Genomic DNA, 18339 nt, shown 5'->3' with positions numbered 1-18339 from the left:
TCCTTTAGTTGCAAAGATGTAGACATCCTTGTGCACACCATAAATGCCCCCCTTTTTTGTGTTTGAAAATTATTGAAAAAAAAAATCCCAATGCTCATTCAGAATTATAATAGGATGAATGCTTTTAGCTGTAGTGTCCTTATTGGTAGTGAAGTATTGATATATTTTTTACTAATTTAATGCTAGAAATCAGTTTTCCTCTTGCTGTCAGGAGATGAATTTTGTTCTTCTATGCTGATCTTTCTGTTGATGTATTATGACATAGTCTGTCAACATGAACAGATATGTGAAAGGGAGATTGGGTGACTGAGACATGCAACCTGAATATGGCTCCTCTTGATTTTTAAGGGTATTATCATGTTTTGGTACAGTCAGTATAAATGTAGTTTTTTTTTTTTTTTTTTTTTTTTTTTTTTTTTTCCCCTCTAAATAAAGCTATTATTTTGATGTAATTTAAGCAAAAGCAAAGCAGGTGGACTATGACAAGGTCCTAAAGGCAGAATGAATGAGGTAACTCCAAAACATATGCATGAAAGCTGAAAAAGCTTTCACGTCTAAGTTAATAGCCCTTTAAAACCAGCATTTGCAAAGCACAAAAGTTTTTGTGTAAGAAGAACCAATTCAGGCTTATCTGATTATTAAATATTGCTATCGTTTTTTTAAAAATTAAATAATTCCCCAAGCTTTACATGGTTTTGTTGTCACAGATGTTTTTATTGTTTGGTGTTAGATATCTGGATTACATCAAGTAGGTGATTACTATGTCAGCTAAAAAGGTCAAGTTCCATACTTTTTATTTCAAACCATCATAAAGAAACCTTTCTATAATGACACACATGTCTCTACTGTAAACCTCTCCATACTCACTTAAAAAAAAAGCTCCTATCTGACACATGGCTTAACAAAATAGAATTCCATATTTTGGTAGTGAATACACTGTCAATATCATGTGTAAGAGAAATACATATATACTGAAATATTTTTTTTTCCATAGAAAATTTCTGATTAAAATATTGTTTTTAATCACTAAGCATGCAATTTATAGCACTAAAAGTTGTTATTATGAGAATGGTGTACTATACCATTCATACCATTCAAACTTTCATACACAATTTTTTTCAGGTTGCTGTTCTTTAGTTTTGATATGTGCCATCATTCCCTTTTAAAATTTCAGGAATATATAAGAGTCTTGCTTAATGCTTAACTTTAAAGAAATCTTCATTTCAAATAAATCACGCATTTTGATTTGGGATACAGTGAAAAAAATCTTTAAAGGTATATACATCAACTAATTTGTTAATCCTGTGCCACTTTTAGCATTTGTCACACATATAGACCAGGAAATTGGCTCCATCTCATTCTAGCTCTGTGTTGAATTAAAAACCTCTACTGCAAAGAAGAGCATGATGTGGGGAAAGAATAAATTTAGTTCTTTCTTTAGTAATGCACATATATTTCCATACATTTCACATCCTAAGGGAGCCTGTGAATGCATTCAATAAATACAAAACTGTAAATCCAGGAAAAAGGAATTTTTATATTATAAATTTCACATAGGACTTTAGTCTTAAAAGATCTAAAATTATAAATGTCACTGTGTTTTTATTCTTTTATCAAATACAGGATATAGAAAAAAATGAAGGCATTACATTTTAGGGTCATTGGAATTTCTGAGAATATTAGATGTTTTAGAACAAAAAAATATATTCAACAATGGCACTTGAAAATTAAGAAAATATTAGCTAAGAAAATATTAGCTATGTCCTGACAAACTAATTCTACCTTACATACCCTAAAATCAAAATCATATATGTAAGCGTTTATATGGAATGATTGCCTACCTTCACCTTATATATTAAGGTCAGCAAAAGAGCAGTTTATGGATAAAGGGCAATAATAAAGAGCTAGCCTTTAAACATGATTAGTTGGTGTCTATTAAAGATGTGTTAAAATGAAATATATACTGCAGATGAAAGAAATTACTAACTCCTACTAGGAGGACAGACTTGCTGTATGTGTATTTCACTATACCTTTAAAATATTTGTGAATTTGACTGCATTCTGAAGAGACAGAGCAATGTGGGAGATTTATGAGGGTCTGATGGAAACAGGTCTAGGAAAGATTATGGCATACTTGTTTAGAAAAACTGAGAACTGAAGGTTCCTGATTTACACTGACATATATCTAGATGAAACTATAGTTTGCAAATTGCCTAGAGGAGTTATCTTTTATTAAGTGTTTGATGGGTACAAAAATGTACATATCTATTCTAAAACATTCTAGGAATACTGATGCTATATGCAAAAACAATTTCAACATTTTAAACATTTCTTAAATATTTTCATTCATGACTACCCAGTCACCTCACCCTGTCCTGTTCTGGCTGCTTGTGCCTGCTGACCGTGCACCATGGTTAGGGAAGTTCTGTTGCATTATTTGGAGTCCTAGGGACAGTGGTGTGCTGAAACTGTGTGTTGTAGTATGAGAGCACTAGGAGAGATCAAACTGCAGCTGAGCACTTTTTACCTTTTTCAACATATTGGACACAGCCTCTGTCTTCACAATTAGAAAAGAGAAGGAGGTTGTTATAATTCCTGACTTTCAATATTTTACAAAAATATTTTACATAAGTTTACATAAGCGTTTACAAAAGTTTTTAACTTTGTGCTACATAGTGATGTCAGTATATTTTACATTTACATTTATTTTATTTCATTACATATTATCATTACATTTATTTTGAAATTAAGCAAGGATAAGGCATGCAGTTTTACCAAGATTTCTTGCACAGAAAGCCTGAAACACTGCTTAGGTCAACTTCTGTTTGTTTTGTTCCCATCGACCCAAGGTGGATGACTTGTCTAAGGTGGGTTGCAGGCTGGCTTTGCATTATTATTTTCCGTACATTTCCTCTTTCTTTAGGAGCTGTTACTTTTTAATCTTATTTTAAATCATTATTATTATAGTGAAAATCTGTATTAGTCAGTGCAATTCTTCTTTCATAATTCACATTTTATTAATGCAATTAAAATTGGTATTTACTGATGCTTCAGGAACAAAATTATGAATTTAAGATCAATTTAACAATGGATGATGTTATGCATTCTAGTTCTGTCAGCATATTTTCAAGCAAGGTGAATGCATTATAGAAATATTAGGTGATATTTTACATAATTATCTACCTATTAGGTGGAAAATTTTGTCAGGCTCATAGGTACACTGGTTACCAATTATATATAGATTTTTTTTTTCTTTTCTTTCACACACAGACGTGGAAAAAGAATTAAATTATCAGCATTTTTAAAGGTTTCACTGGCCTCTAAAAATAATATAATAAAGACTGTTTGCTAACATGAGATTTTGTTTGGCAATATTTGTTTGGAAAACAAAGTTTATGATCAGACAATTACATTTTCATTGTGGATATATGTTCAGTGCATTGATAACTGTACAAAAGTATTTCTGTATTACCATATAGTACAAAGATTTCTACATCTGTGATTAGCAATGTGCACCGAACCATTTTTGTCAGTAGCTAGCATACTTTTCTTAAATCATTAACTCATCAGATCAGGACAAAGCTGCCTGGATCTTTCTGGATGTTTGGAAAGTGCTTAGCATAATATAATGTGTACTAGAATATAAGGAAATAATTGGCACTTGTTAGTTATAAGCAGCACTTGTTAGCATAGGCTTTCTAGCATGCCAACAAGCAATTAACCTCAGCATCAGTCAATCACCTTTTCCTAGTTAACTCACATTACACTTTGAGGACAGCTGCCATCTTCTTGTGGAAAAATACATGTAACTATGCCCCTAACTGTCATGTGAGTTTTAGACCAGTGTAACTTTATTCTATTCAAAAGAGTTAGAGCTTTCTAAAAAGGAGGGTAATCAAGAAAACTATTTTTCTTCCACAATTGTAAATTAGGAGTAAGTGCACTTAATTCATTGGGACTGCCTCTATGTAAAACTGTGGTAGTGAAATCAGAATCAATCTTTTCTTTACATACCTAAGAAGTGAACGTGTAGCACTGTACATAAGTCAATCAAAGTAATGATATTGGTTAGCAATGTAAATGCAAAAGAGTGGATTGCTGATGCCAAGAAATTTGCACCCATGTATTGCACCTGTCAGGGAAAGGGAGGCCACGTTGCAACTGCAGTGCAGTGTGGAATTAATGCCCCAATTAGAGACTTCTTCATCTGTTAGATATGCCAGAGTTAAGACAATATGGAATGGTTGTTTATCAGCTCATCATTACTAGGGGTGGCAAGAGTAGTCATTTTTTCTGTTTTAAATTGTTTCCCAAAGATCTGGTAAATACTTTTTTTTTTTTTTTTTTTTTTTTTAATAGGAATAGATGACAAGAGAGTTATTTATATTTATATTTTATTTATATTATATTTATATATTTATATTTATTTATGCATGTTATTTATATTATATTTATTTATGTGTGTTATTTGTGTAAATCAGATAGGTTGACAACAGGTTAATATAACTGTGGTTTTTTTTTGTTTTTTTTTTTTTTCAATTTTCCTACGTGTAAGAGTGGTATTAATGGAAGAAAGGTATGGATGTCCTGAACTGTGATTTAAAGGAGTAGCAGGAAGCAACTTCCATAAATGACAACTTTTTTTCTTTTCAAAACTCCAATGAAATACAGAATTGACACCTGTATGAAGTATTATTTTAAGAAACAGGGACTGGGACACTTCTCCCTTGACTATCGAAATGACATATAAATATCATTTCTTTTATTTTTTTTTTCTGTGTGTTTTGTGACTTGTGCCTTCGTGTGTGACTGCGATGTGCATTTTTTGTTGACAGATGTGAATAAGGTATAGAGTCCTAAATAAAAATGTGCCTGATCCAAATAGGAAGGAATATGCAGGATAATCTAGGAAAAAAAAAAAAAAAAAAAAAAAAAAAAATGGATTCACTGCATTCCTGGTCAGTTCCATGTGGGAATAAACAGATCAACACGGAATATTTTTATAGGTAAGTGTGTGATGGAAACAAAAAAAGAGAGATCTGAGGCCTGTAGGGCATTTTCACTCTGCTCTGAAGGGTTTTTACATGTTCAATTCTGAATAAATAAATCTTTCAATTATGAATGGGAATCTTCTCAAATCAGGTAAGAAGGTCATAGAAAAGCATTTTTATTTTTTGCTTCATAGAAGTTTAGTTACTATTGCTTGATATTCTCCATCATTCATGGTCAGAAATTCTGTTGGGAATGCTTTAGAAATGAATTCTTTATTTTTATTTATTTATTTATTTTTGTTTTATTATTTTTTTTTTTCTGTTCTGTTCAAATAATCATTGTAGAAATCATCCTGAGGAACATTCTGGTCTCAAATCACTTTACACTGGATTAAGTTAACCTGTAAAGTTCTTATTGCCAGTCGGGTATTACCTTAGTGATGTTAATTAATTTTCAGATATAAATATATTTATTTGTGAGACAGTAATATTAAAACAAAATATAACAATATGCTTAAGTTGGTCTTTGATAATACTTCTTCTGCATCTGTGCTAGCTAGAATTTACAATTTTTATATTGCTTTGTGCTTCTGGACACTTTTCTTATTACTAGAATATACATGCTAGGAACTGGTCATGAGCTAGAATTGTTAAGGACAGAAAATGTACTCAAGATATCATATCAAGAATATGATGCACTATGTCACGCCAACATAGAAATAAAAGCAGATACTGTACTTACTGCAGAATCATGATGCATAACTTTTTTTTTTTTTTTAATGTTACATAAACTTCATGGTGCATCTGCAGTAGAATAAGAATATGAAACTCATTGGTTGTTGCATATAGCTATAATATACCCATAGACAGCAAAATGTTTTAGGCTATATTTCTTTAAATATTAAGCAGTTTTAACAGCTCTTGAAGGGAAGCTGGATTATTTTGATGAAAATGTTGTTCAGTAGTCTGGCTAATCTATGTAAGAACATCGTGAAGAAAATTTAGAGAAAGTAGAAGTATGTGAAGCAGAAGGCTGTGTCCTTGCTGGTGAACATGAGGAGAGAAAATATTATGCTCATATATAAAACATATTTCCTGGCAGTACTTCTGATGAAATCATCATTATGGAACAGACTTATGATGATTGTTAGTTATTTATAATGCAAACTCATACTGGGTTGTAAGCATGGCAGGTTTGTTAATTTTTATTTCTAGACTAACTGATGCTTTTTTTTTTTTTTTTTTTTTTTTTTTTAAGATGGTAGATATACAGAGATAATAGGATATCTCTTTCTTTGTTCTGCCTCAATAACAGTTCAATTGCCTTTTTGCCTAGGGAGCTAGAGTATCGTCTTGGTCGTTTGACTTGTATCTTCAGCATGTCCATGCAGCGCAGCACATTTTTGCTTCTTGGTTATTAAAACAGGCCATAAAAATCAATTTTAAATAGTGACTTAAGAAGTGCATCCTCGTAAATAAAGAAGAATTTGTAGCCTTAGTCATCTTTGATGATTAAAATATATGGTTACATAACATAAAATGATATTAAATATTCACTCTAAGTGCTTTATTCTGATATTTCTGTACTTATACAAATTTTCTTTTCCTAGGTACCTCTTTAATGCTGATATGGCCATGCTAATTGTGAACTATACGGTAAGAAGGTCCTTCTAAAATATGCAGTCACTTATTTACTGGAATTTAAGAGGCCGTGTACTTCAAAGATTCTTTGCCTGTAATCACATTCACAAACACTGAAAATATTGCCAGCTCAAGATTCAGCACAGTAGTAGCAGTGCTGAAGAAGCCCCCACCATTAGGCAAGGTACAGAATTGGGCTGTACCCCCTGCGATGGGTCAAGAGAACTCACTTACCACAATTTGCTCACCGTTATGCTTCTGGCAACTGACATTTCCATTTTACTCAAAGCTTCTATCTCTGTGTCATTAGACAAAGCCCCATGAGTGGTGGCAGAGCAAACTGTAGTCTTCATTCTCAAATTTGAAGTGGAAAAATTATTTACATGACTACATTGCAGAACCTGTTGTTCAAAAGATCACTCCCTGTTACCCATTGTTTTAAACCATTAAGTTTTCCAAAAGCTCTATAAAGAAAAAGGACATTAATTTAGAATGGTCTTGTTTTGTTTTATTTTTTGTTTCTTATTGAATGATCTGATTTCTGTCCTACCAGAGGAATGTCAAAGATGGGACGTTTCTATCATTGCTTACAGTGAAGAATTGCTTAAAGAGACTGTCAGAGATTGTAAAATACATGTAAATCTCTGACTTTCCTTGAGAATTTTATAATCTAAAGAACTACTTTTAATTGGTTACAATTTCAGAGTTTATTTTGCAAGAAAAATACTGATTCACACAAAGACCTTTACTGTCTTATCAGACTTTCAACTGAGCCTTTTTATTTTTTTTTGTTTTTATTTGTTTGTTTGTTTGTTTCTTTTATGTTATAGTTATGAATTTAGACAAATGTTTAATTGTTTAATGTTGCTCTGTTCCCCCCCAACCCCCTCCAATCCCAATTTTTGATATGTTTTCCTGAATGAGAGCTTGAATTTAGTGACAATTAGTTTAGTTCCCAGAAATTTATTTTCATCAGGAATAATGCTCTGTACCAAGATGTGTGAATGAAGATGTTAAGGGGAAGCACAAATAACATTTTTTTTTCCATTCAGAGAGGAAGCAGTAAGAAGTCAAGGCTATTCAACAGAAACAAATTAATGCAGCCTGGAAAAGTCTTTATTTTCTAAACAGTAAGAGAATTTCAGAAACAATAAGGATAATGTATAAAGCATACAAATAAAAAAAAAATAAATGACTTAATTTTCTTAAAAATATTTGGAACTGAAAAAAGAACTTCAAAAAACCCCACCCACATTTCATAACAAATAAAATTTTGCAGGGGAAAAGAGTAGTTTGACATGACATTGAGGGCAGACTGAAGGACTTGTCCCAGGGGCTGTTCATGCTGCTATTGCAAAAGTGTGTAGGGCACACAATAATCTTAGTTGCCCTATTAGTAAATAGAATTTGATAATGCCTGTTTCTGTCTAGTGTTCTGTGATCTTATATGTTTCATAATACAGTCGAAACGTTTGTCACAGTGTACTTAGAAGTTGCCTGTTATACTTAAAGTTTTTGAGATAAAAGATGATTTGGACTGCACATCTTGAAAGAACATGTTCCTTAAGGTGGTGATGGCAGCTTTAAGTTTCTTTGGGGTGTTTTTTTTTTTTTTTTTGTTTTGTTTTGTTTTGTTTTGTTTTGTTTTGTTTTGTTTTGTTTTTGTTTGCTTGTTTTTAAGTGTTTAATAGGCCAATTTATTCTCTCATATCATACCAATATAAATGTCTCTTAAGACTGACAGGAGGATTGCTGTGAATAAAAAAGCCTCCTTCAGGAGATCCCGTGATCAGCAGAATTTTGTCAGCTTCTCAAAAACATTCTTAGCATTAGTATGGCACATATTTATATTTCAGCTTCTAAACTTTCAGGGATATCTATGTTCAGAAAACATCTCAAGAGTGTTTGTTAAATTATCATTTAACATTTAACCATCACTGGAAGACCCTTTACCTTTAGAGTAATTCTGATTGAGTCAAGTAATATGTAAATGACATGGCTTTTCCCCATAAATAAGCAGGCTGATGTTTTTGAGTGCAGCATGAAAAATACTTTTTGTTGGTATTGATAAATATCACAGCCTTAAAGAGATTACCCAGAAAAGGTAAAATGAGATAAATTAGGTGTATCTTATTTCCAAGTGTCTGTCAGAAGTGTGCTTCTGAAGTGACTCTCCTGACTGTCCCCACATACTGTACTCCTTTCAACATTGCGTTAATGTTGTCTCATTATGCAGGAGTTGGCTTCCTTTTGGACAAAACTAAACTGAGATGTACTCTCTGGGAGCTCACACAAGCACACCATTTTCAAACAGACATTAGGTTTATGGGACCACATGAAGACATCCTGACATATGTGTAGTGAGGGTATCAAATCCTCAACACTAACTCTAAAAAGCCTGGCCATTTCCTGTTCACCTACCCTACTTGCTAATTGTACACCAAAGGCATTACAGGATCCTGCACCAGTTGCCAAACAACAACTATGTTGGGTTCACAGAGGATTTTGCAAGAAAGGAAAGGGCTGATGGGGAAACACAGAGATCTTTGGGTTGTTGGATGTGGTTTGCTACTCATTTCCTGGAAATTGTCATGGATTCTTTCTTAAGCAGAGGTGGATTCTAAAGGGGAATGATTTAGAAAGTAGTGATGTTTTCACACTGGTCTGTACTTGAACAACAAGGAAAATGAAGTGTCCAGCATCTTTTGCACTGTATTTTCAGCTTAATTTCCAAATTTTTCTTCTGCAATGTGGCAATGTCAGCCACCCACAGTGTTTCCTGGGACTCTAAGTACAATAGATCATTTCATGTAGACTTTCTCAAATTTTATAAACAGAAAGTTACTGAAGTATTAGCAAATGTAGAATTTTTCAGAGGGAAGTTTGCTTAACACTGTAGGTTAATTCTTTTAATTGTACTCATATAGGTAGAAGTATCATTGATATAATTAATATATTTTGAAAGAACAAGACAAGACTTGGATTGCTGTGAATCTCATTTAGATGATTTTGGTGACCTATGCGTCTCCATGTATCTGTACATATTTTGTATTACATGAAAGGGTATTAGTGTGAAATTAATGGAATTTGTAGAAAAGCTACATGAAAGTAAAAAATTTTCTCTACAGAAAATATTGGAAGTACTGATGATGGCTACTCTCAAACTATGCATGGAGTAGTGTGCCTGAGATTTCTTCTCTTGCATATCCTAAGCCATGCCCTAGGCTTGCCCCAAGTGTTTTTTCATGTTTTTACAATGCAGCCCTGAAATATCTTCTGGCCTCAAACACAGGTCTGAGTTTACGAGGTTATAGACATTAACATTTTTTTCATCGATGTTTGAAACTTTCAGCATTCAGGCTAGGAAAAACAACTAATCAAAAACAGACTTGAAATGGTTTATCAGAACATCAGAATTAGGAATACAGTATTTTACTTTCTAGATTATCAACGAAGTAACAAAGATGTCCTTTACCTGCTGCTTTGCCAGTAGTAGGCACCAGCTCACAACTGAAGCGCAGGTGTGTGAAACGTCTGTCATAGCACCAACACATGTTTGCCAGATGCCACCAAATGTGGCCCTATACAAAAATAAGAAATTGTACTTATTAGATGAGACAAAGGGATGTTTTAGGATTGTTGGTAAGGTAGAAATTAAAATAGAAAATAACCCATGGGAATAAACTTTCATGTATTATCTGTTTTTAATTAAATCCAGAGTGGTTCAAACTTTTAGGAGGATCTCTTGGGCTCACGCTTTAATTGTGAAAATGGCTAATTTCTGTATAGTTTAATCACGTTACTATTTCAAGTTACTACAACTGTAGTACTTACATAAGTTCAGGAAGCAGAATTTCATTCCATTTGGTGATTACTTATTTACTTACATTAATCATACAGTCAGAAAACACAGAATTAAAAAAAAAAAAAAAAGTAACTACTGAAAACTTGATTGAACATACTAGAGAAATTAATGTGACTAAATGTGTCCATATGGAGTCTCAAAATTTTAACACACTTCAAAAAATTAATGTAGGAAACAAACAGGGAGCTACAAATACTGTGATTTCCCCAAGAAACCTAATTTTGCTACTATTTGAACTGGTTTATATATCAAGAGTAGACATATATACAGCTGCTTTTGGAGTTAATTTAATTATTTTTCAATTCTTGTACTGTGTATACTTACTGAGATTGAAACTGTTTACTTTCACTCCACTGTGAATCTCTAAGACAAGTTAAATACTTAAGAGGACCTATTATGTTAACTTAGGGATTAAAAAAAATAAGTGTTTCCACTTGGCCATATTAGGTCCTGCAGTAAAATATTTTCAGGCATGTTCATGGTGCATGACTCACCTGATGAAGAAGTACGTTAAACCTTTTAGAGGTTGGTCACTTTCCAGGTCATGAGTCCTACCCTTCTCATGTCTTTAAAACTCACAAATATGACCTACAGATCATTACCCTCTAGTAGATAGTTACTCAGGAGTCAACAAGCTGACCTCTATACAGTGTAACATGACCATCCTGTCTTCTGTCCTAGACAAGGAAGCCATTTTTTGTTTCTAATAATTTTGTTGGGCACTAATATAGTGAAACTCAGAGTGATTTCTACTGGCACAAAGTATCAGATTACATCACAAACAGTGTTTTTGCTGTATGGTGTATGGTTACAGAAATTTAGACTACACAAGCAACAGGTTGCAATGCTATGCTTTTAAAACTCCAGTGGTATGTGAGTGTGCACATGTGCACACCAGATCACTAGTTATTGCAGCAAAGGCAGTCGCTGCTTCTGCTATATATTTTCTCGACTGATAGTTTTTTTTTTTTTTTTTTTTGAGGTTGTCATATGGTATAACACTTTTACTAGTTGACTCCTCCTACTTTTCTTCAAACCACATCCTGATTTTTGGCCTCAGAAACCAAACATATGCACAGCTTGCAGAACAACACATGATATTGTTTCTGTATAACATCATACCAGCTGGGATATAAATTCTTACAGACAATTTTATGCGAATGAAAAATACCTACATTAAGACATTTTCCATAGCTATGCAATACATACCACAGTAGAGCATATGGTCTAGAGTCAGAGATCCTCACATATAACAAAAGCCCCAAGTCAGGCCTCAGATCTTCAGACAATGTAATTTTTAATATATCGTTCTATTTTTTTTTTTCTGTTCTTTACTTTTTGTATTGTGTTTTGAATTTCTGGAATCTAACATCAGCTAGTTTGCTGCAAGGTTGAAGACTCTAACATTTTATCTATTTGATTTCTATTTGGTTTATCTGGTATTAAGCCTAATAAAGTTATTATTTAACTAAAAACAGCAAGGATTTGGTGAAATTCTGACATGTATCATGATTTGAAGATATACCAATAGCAAGAATTCATCATTTTGGGGCAATTTATTTCAACATTTATTTTTGCTGTTAGAAAACTGTTCTATATCTGATATGTCAGTCTTCAGCTTCCAGACCCTTTTTTTTCCCAAATTTTTCATGGATGGGGTGGTTGCTGCATTATTCTCCCTTCAGGATAAAGAAGCTTTGCATAGAAGGATTTTCTCTCATCTATAAACTTTAATTGCTCCCAGTCCTTTTTTTTTTTTTTTTTTTTTTTTTTTTTCAATAATCAGATTGAGTTTATACATTCACAGAAAAGATTTTTCTTCTGCTCTCAAATTATGCAACCTATTATTATTTTTTTTTCTCTTCAACTATTCCCATTAAAATATGGACAGCAGATCTATGGGAAATATTCCAACAATTGCATCAGGATTTAAGGATTATATTAGCTCTGTTCATGCAGCTTCACAGTGGGAGCTCATGTTGAGTTGCTGGTCGACTATGGCCAATAAATCCTTGCAGAGTGGAGGAATTTTGAGGCACCGTACCCCAGTTTTTGGGGGTGAAATTCCTTTCTAATGATGCATAACTTTGCATTTGTCTCCTCTAAAATGATTTTTATTTAAAAAAAAAATATTTATTTAGTTTTAATGGGTTTACCTTGTCAAGGGATCTCTTCTTCCTGGATCTTATCATCATGTAACACTCAACTAACTTTTCTGTCATACTCAGATCCTTAGAATGCTAATTTTGGTATGAACCTTCATAACACAGCTGGGAATACTGAATAGCGTTGGGCCTAGTTCTGATTCTTAATAGATACCCTTAGAAACAAGTCAGTAATAGTTTTCTTTATATCTTCTGATGGTCTATGGAACAAATTTTAATCAATTGAAATTGTGAACATTGATGTTATATATATATATATTTTTCTTTAATAAAAATATCATATAACAAATTTTCGTTGTACTTTTATCAATTAAACAAATGGAAGATGCTGATCCCTAAAACAGGTGAAAAAATTGTTTGACCACTTAGAAAACATGAAAAGATTAATTCTCCAGGAATTAATATTCTTTAATTCGCTCTCTACATGTAACTTCATTTCACTTTTGCAAAACAGCTCATATAAAAATAATACAGTTCATCTTCAGAACTGGAGGGATTCTGATTTGTCTGACATATTCATCTTAATGTGTAGTTTTTTGAATTTACTGAAATTGCTTTTAAGAAGCTTACAAAACTGGTGCTAGATGCTGGTGCATGCACTTTCTTCAGTTATTTTAAATGTTTTGCTAACAGTTTATTTGTCAGATGGGTAAGGTATACTTCATAATTTGCCACAAAATATAAAACTCATAAAATTGGAAAAACTAATTCTTAACCTGTGCTTTGGCAGACATACCTTGTATTCATTTCTGTCAGTAAGAGATATCACTGCATCTGTTATGTTGACAGATAAATGTACATCCACAGTCCTCTCAAAGCTTTACTAATATCATGGCTTCCCCTCTCCTATCTTCCCAAACTCCTCACCATCATCCTGGTATTTGAGGGAGTTGAGTAATTCAAGTTGTGCTTGAAAGGTATCTGTGTTTTTGAAAGCAAAGGGAAAGAAAGTGATAATCTTTGAGGGGAGGAGGCTCATGTAAAATGTCTCTCTCTCTCTTTTTTTTTTTTTTTTTTTTCATCCTTCTCACTTCCAAAATAACGTTCTGTTGAAGTTTGTTAATAAGAAGTTTCTAACCAGTTTATTCTTATTTTAAGCAAATCTAAACTTTTTGAATATATTGGACTTCTCTGTCTTTGTATAGGCTGAATATCAGAGCACAGTAATAATTACAAGTCATTCTCTTTATCCTCTTTGTGCACTGCCAATCAGCAAAGGTGTCTCATTTCACACATCATTTGCAATGTCCTATGGTAATACCACATATTTTGGGGAATAGCTCTTGAATCATTAATCTCCATTTTGGGATGTGTAGTTCCAGATTCTGGACCCAGTTCGGTAATTACTCTGTGTGCTGAAGTCAATGGGCTAGCAAGACTCTGTTCAGTTCCTGAGAGAAAGAGAGTACAGGTAACTTCATACTAAACCACAGTACTGTAGGATTTCCTAGCCCTACAGCCAGAATGCACTGGCCACAGCCCAAAAGAGACAAGCAAGTTACCCTGTTTGTCTGCAATGACGCATAGGTCACTGTAACAGGTGGGAATTTTGGGTTTGGGGGATATTGTGGATGGTCTTTCCACATGGTGGAGTGAAAGCAAGTTATTCTGACTGTCCTATTCCAGGCAAGATAGAACAAAGGAGCACTGTTAGTTCCTACTGACGCAAAGCAGCCACAAGTCAACAGAGAGCCAGATCCAACTTCGACACAGAGACAGCTTGTGAAACTGAAAAACAGGAACAAAACAAAAAGTACTATATGTGTCTGTGAAATCTTATCAACTCTGGCAGAGATATTTATTGCTCACTGATGACTGAGAATCTTGTCTTGCCCAGGGACTAGTTGCGAGTTAGTAATGGAGTAAAAATGTGGGGTGATCAGAGAATGACAGTCTATCACTGATTGCTCTGATGTCACGCTTTGGGAACAGCAGCCAGAAATGTGCAACTCATTCTGCCTTTAGAATCAAAGGCACCTAATTACAATCTCATTTTGTTAAAATACAGCACTAATGACTTGCTTGTGCAGTAGCTGGATACCATATCAATTGCCATAAGCTAAGTTTTTCCATTTTAACAATCCTGGTTACAGTATCTGACTGTCTGTACATAAACATTTGCCAGTTGTTGCTGTGTGTCATTGTGGAGGAGATGCAGCAGTTTCCTCTAGGCTGTAAAATCAAGAGGAGTCACTGGCAGATAAACTTTGTGCTAAGGTGTCCTACCTCACTTTAGAACTGTTTTGACTGATTCATAAATACTGGTCTTTTGAAAATAAAACTATGTTTGCTCAGGTCAGCTTATTCTGTGGCACATCAACAGAGGTTAAACCCTGTTCCCTTTTGTCATCCTCCCAGTTATTATTAGTGTATGTATGTATGTATTTATTTATTTATTTTTTCCTGGTACTCAGCTGTTTTACCTTAGAATTCCTTTATAACTGTGTTGCTTCTGCATGTTTGTTACAAGTTAGACATCATCTTCCAAAACTTTATTTTTATATATATATATATATACACTTATTTTCAGAAATCTCACTACTTACAAAGTCTTAGCTTAGGTTACTTCTGTTATCTTCCAAGCATCCTGCTGACAGCAACTGTGTTGTTAAATATCAAGGGTACCTTGCTTTGCTTCCTACATATGGCTTTCCTTCAACAAATCCCAAATTAAACTTGCACATGGGTGACATGCATTGACATCTGATGATATTCCATGAAATTCTCTTCAGAAAATTCTGCACATTTTAATCTGTTAATTATAGCAAAGTCTATACTATTACATATTTATCTGAAAAGAGCTCTCTGAAAGTACAGAAATGTGGTTAGCTTTCTAAGTAACTGTGTTTTGGCACACATCAGGGACAGACTTTATACTAAATCACATTTTTCACATGACATTAGATGGCTCCAGAGTTTGATATGTTTGGTTTTCCTCTACATGTCTGATGCAATCTATTACATGTGTAATTCTATTTCTGAGTACGTTCTTTCTCCAAATGTGAATTGCAATAATTCTTTCACTATGGCTGGTGCTGTGACAGTGCCTATCGTTCTAAATCTATATAACTGGCATTTTCTCCAAGTGCTTAGCACTTGTCTCCTCAGAGCTCTGCCAGTTGTTTTCAACTGCCTTTCATATGAAGGTGTGTTACTATAAGCTGTTGTGTCAAAAATCAGATAGGATCTTAAATAAACCAGTGTATGTATCAAGCTATTCATATTCAAGCGGTATTCAGAGTCCATCAAGAGGAGAACAAGGTGTGTAATTATTATTATTTCTAAGAAGCATGGAGGGCAGCCAGAAGAGTTAAGCAAGAACCCTTCCAAGTATATATCCTGAAGAACCAGAAGGGGCAGTAATAAAACTAAACTTCTTCCTGTAAAGAGAAAGATTGTTGGAAGGATGAACTCATTAGCTAGGTGCTGAAGGCATTCTCTACTTCATTCTTATTACTTCCGGGCCATGACTATGTTTTAACTACATTCCAGATCAGAACACTACCTGGGAACATTAGTTAGCTAAAAAAGAAACCAGTAAAACAGTTATGGTCCCAATGTCAATATGAAAATCAGGACCATGATATTTTAACTGCTCCAGTAAAAAGTTACGTCACTTGTAATTTCTGCTTCTTGGAGGTGCCAAGAAGAGCTCTTCACAAGTCCATGATCAGTTCTGCTGGATTACAAAATCAGGAAAATTCTCTGATGAGTGTAATTTCCATATGTTGCCTGGGGAGTGATATAGTCAAGTCAGTCCATGATGCTACAGTCTCTGCTAAATTCTGATCTGGGTACAGGCTTATTTGTACCACTTGGCACCAGTTCTTAAGTTGTTTTCCAGTTGTGTGTAATCAGTGTGCTGCATATTAGTAATGTCTCCTCCTTCCCTAACCCTCAGCATCACGGACTGTAGGAAGAATAAGGTAGCAGTTGGATATGCCAACTCCATAGTTGAGTCTGCTGGTGACTGGCTAGTGGAGAGATTCTCTAGGCTCTGTCCTAGGGACCAGTAAACTGAACAAGGACAAGCTGTAGCAGACGGTCTGTTTTATTCCTCCCAACATTACAAATTAAAACAAGAATATGAAGAACCCATATAACTTCATCTTTCAGACCACAAGTGAAGCTGAGTCAGCAAGTGGTGAAGAAAACTACATGTACTTATAGTGAATGAGTAATTATTTCTTTTTCATGACATGTTTGTAGCTAATCAACTCAAATAGCTGCCTATCTAATAAATACAAGCTGCATACAAGGCTGCCAAAAAAGTGCATTTGAATGGTATGTTTGGCAGTGCTGAGCAACTCTCAAAGCAAATTAGATGCTTACTGTTTGAGTCAATAGGCTAAGATCTGAGTAAGATTAAACAATATATTTTGATTTTTTTTTCCTTTCATACTATATGCTGCTTTTATTCAAACTCAAGTTTAGTTCCACTGATTTCAGTAAAGGTAGTGGTGGAAGGAACAGAACCCAAAGCTAGCACTTAACTATTTATTTTCATGTGTTTGAATTACGTTACTAGGCTTTTATTTGTCTCTTCCTTCTTACTTTCTTTATAATCTATCTATCTATCTATCTATCTATCTATCTATCTATCTATTCTATCTATATCTATCTATATCTATCTATATCTATCTATCTATTTTTTTCTCCTCAGGAGTAATTAAACATTCAGGATTTTCTCATGAAACAAAACTGAACAGAACTAAAAAATGATCTTTAACTTTCTTTAACAGAGAAAAGACATTCCCTCACAAATTTTAGGGATACCAGATGGATTCCATCTGAATACCTTTCAGCCTGCAATTCACGGGAATGTATGTATACATTGAAGTTACACTCTAAGTACAACCTCTAAAGTTTTTTTTTTGTTAACTGTATAACTGTGTGTCCATTTGATATACTTCACCGAAGTGTCAGACTTCAATATCAATACATATTTCTTACATAATTTAAGAAGAAGAAAAAAATATATTGCACAAAACACACAATAATTAAGTAGATTATGATTTCAAAGGAGATTTTAAGGAGAGTGTAATTTCAAAACTACCTTTTCTCCCATTTCATATGGATTACCTATTTACTACCTTTGAGAATGTACCATAGACATATTGAAGTCTGAATACCTTTCCTTTGATTACTTTATACTTCTCCCTCCACTGCTCCCCTCAGGAACTTTTCAGAAGTGGAGGTAACCAGGCACAAAGGTTCAGAGAACAAAACTGGGAAACGTAAATACTAAAGATATTAACTCCTAATGATTTTCAGCACATAGATTTATCCATATAAGTCCCATTAAAATTAAAGGGAATAATGTGACTCAAACCTTTGCATATTGAACACTTTCCTTACTGTATTGAAGAGACTAGTTTCTAGTCCCTAAACAAAATGACAAGGTGCAATGACAATATATCATTTAAACGTCACATTCATTTAGTGTATGACAGACCTTTGAAGAAACAAATCTATAAAAGCAACTTCTGCATCAGAAGTCAAAAGTCCCAGAGAAAGCTTAATTAATATCGCCAATTTTAGTACAGTTTTCATCATAATGGTAAAACAGACTATTGTATTTGAAATTTACCCTCTAACTACACAATTTTGAACATAAATAGCTGCAAGGAATGCAAAAAATGAAGCATTTTTCAGAACAAGGCTTTAAGCTTGGTCT

At 33.7% G+C, this 18339-nt stretch overlaps 1 long non-coding RNA gene across 1 annotated transcript in view; it reads left to right on the top strand.

Annotated features, from left to right (window-relative positions):
- The window catches only part of LOC116486803, a 61251-nt gene that overhangs the window by 20158 nt on the left and 22754 nt on the right, over window positions 1–18339 (top strand). The window contains exon 3 of the long non-coding RNA XR_004252996.1: window positions 6602–6647. This is a non-coding gene — a long non-coding RNA (uncharacterized LOC116486803). The remainder of the gene's footprint in view (window positions 1–6601; window positions 6648–18339) is intronic.

The sequence above is a fragment of the Aythya fuligula genome, chromosome 2, assembly GCF_009819795.1.
Source record: "Aythya fuligula isolate bAytFul2 chromosome 2, bAytFul2.pri, whole genome shotgun sequence".
Lineage (NCBI taxonomy): Eukaryota > Metazoa > Chordata > Aves > Anseriformes > Anatidae > Aythya > Aythya fuligula.
Note: the sequence above shows the minus strand (reverse complement) of the source record. Positions and strands in the feature narration are given on the sequence as shown.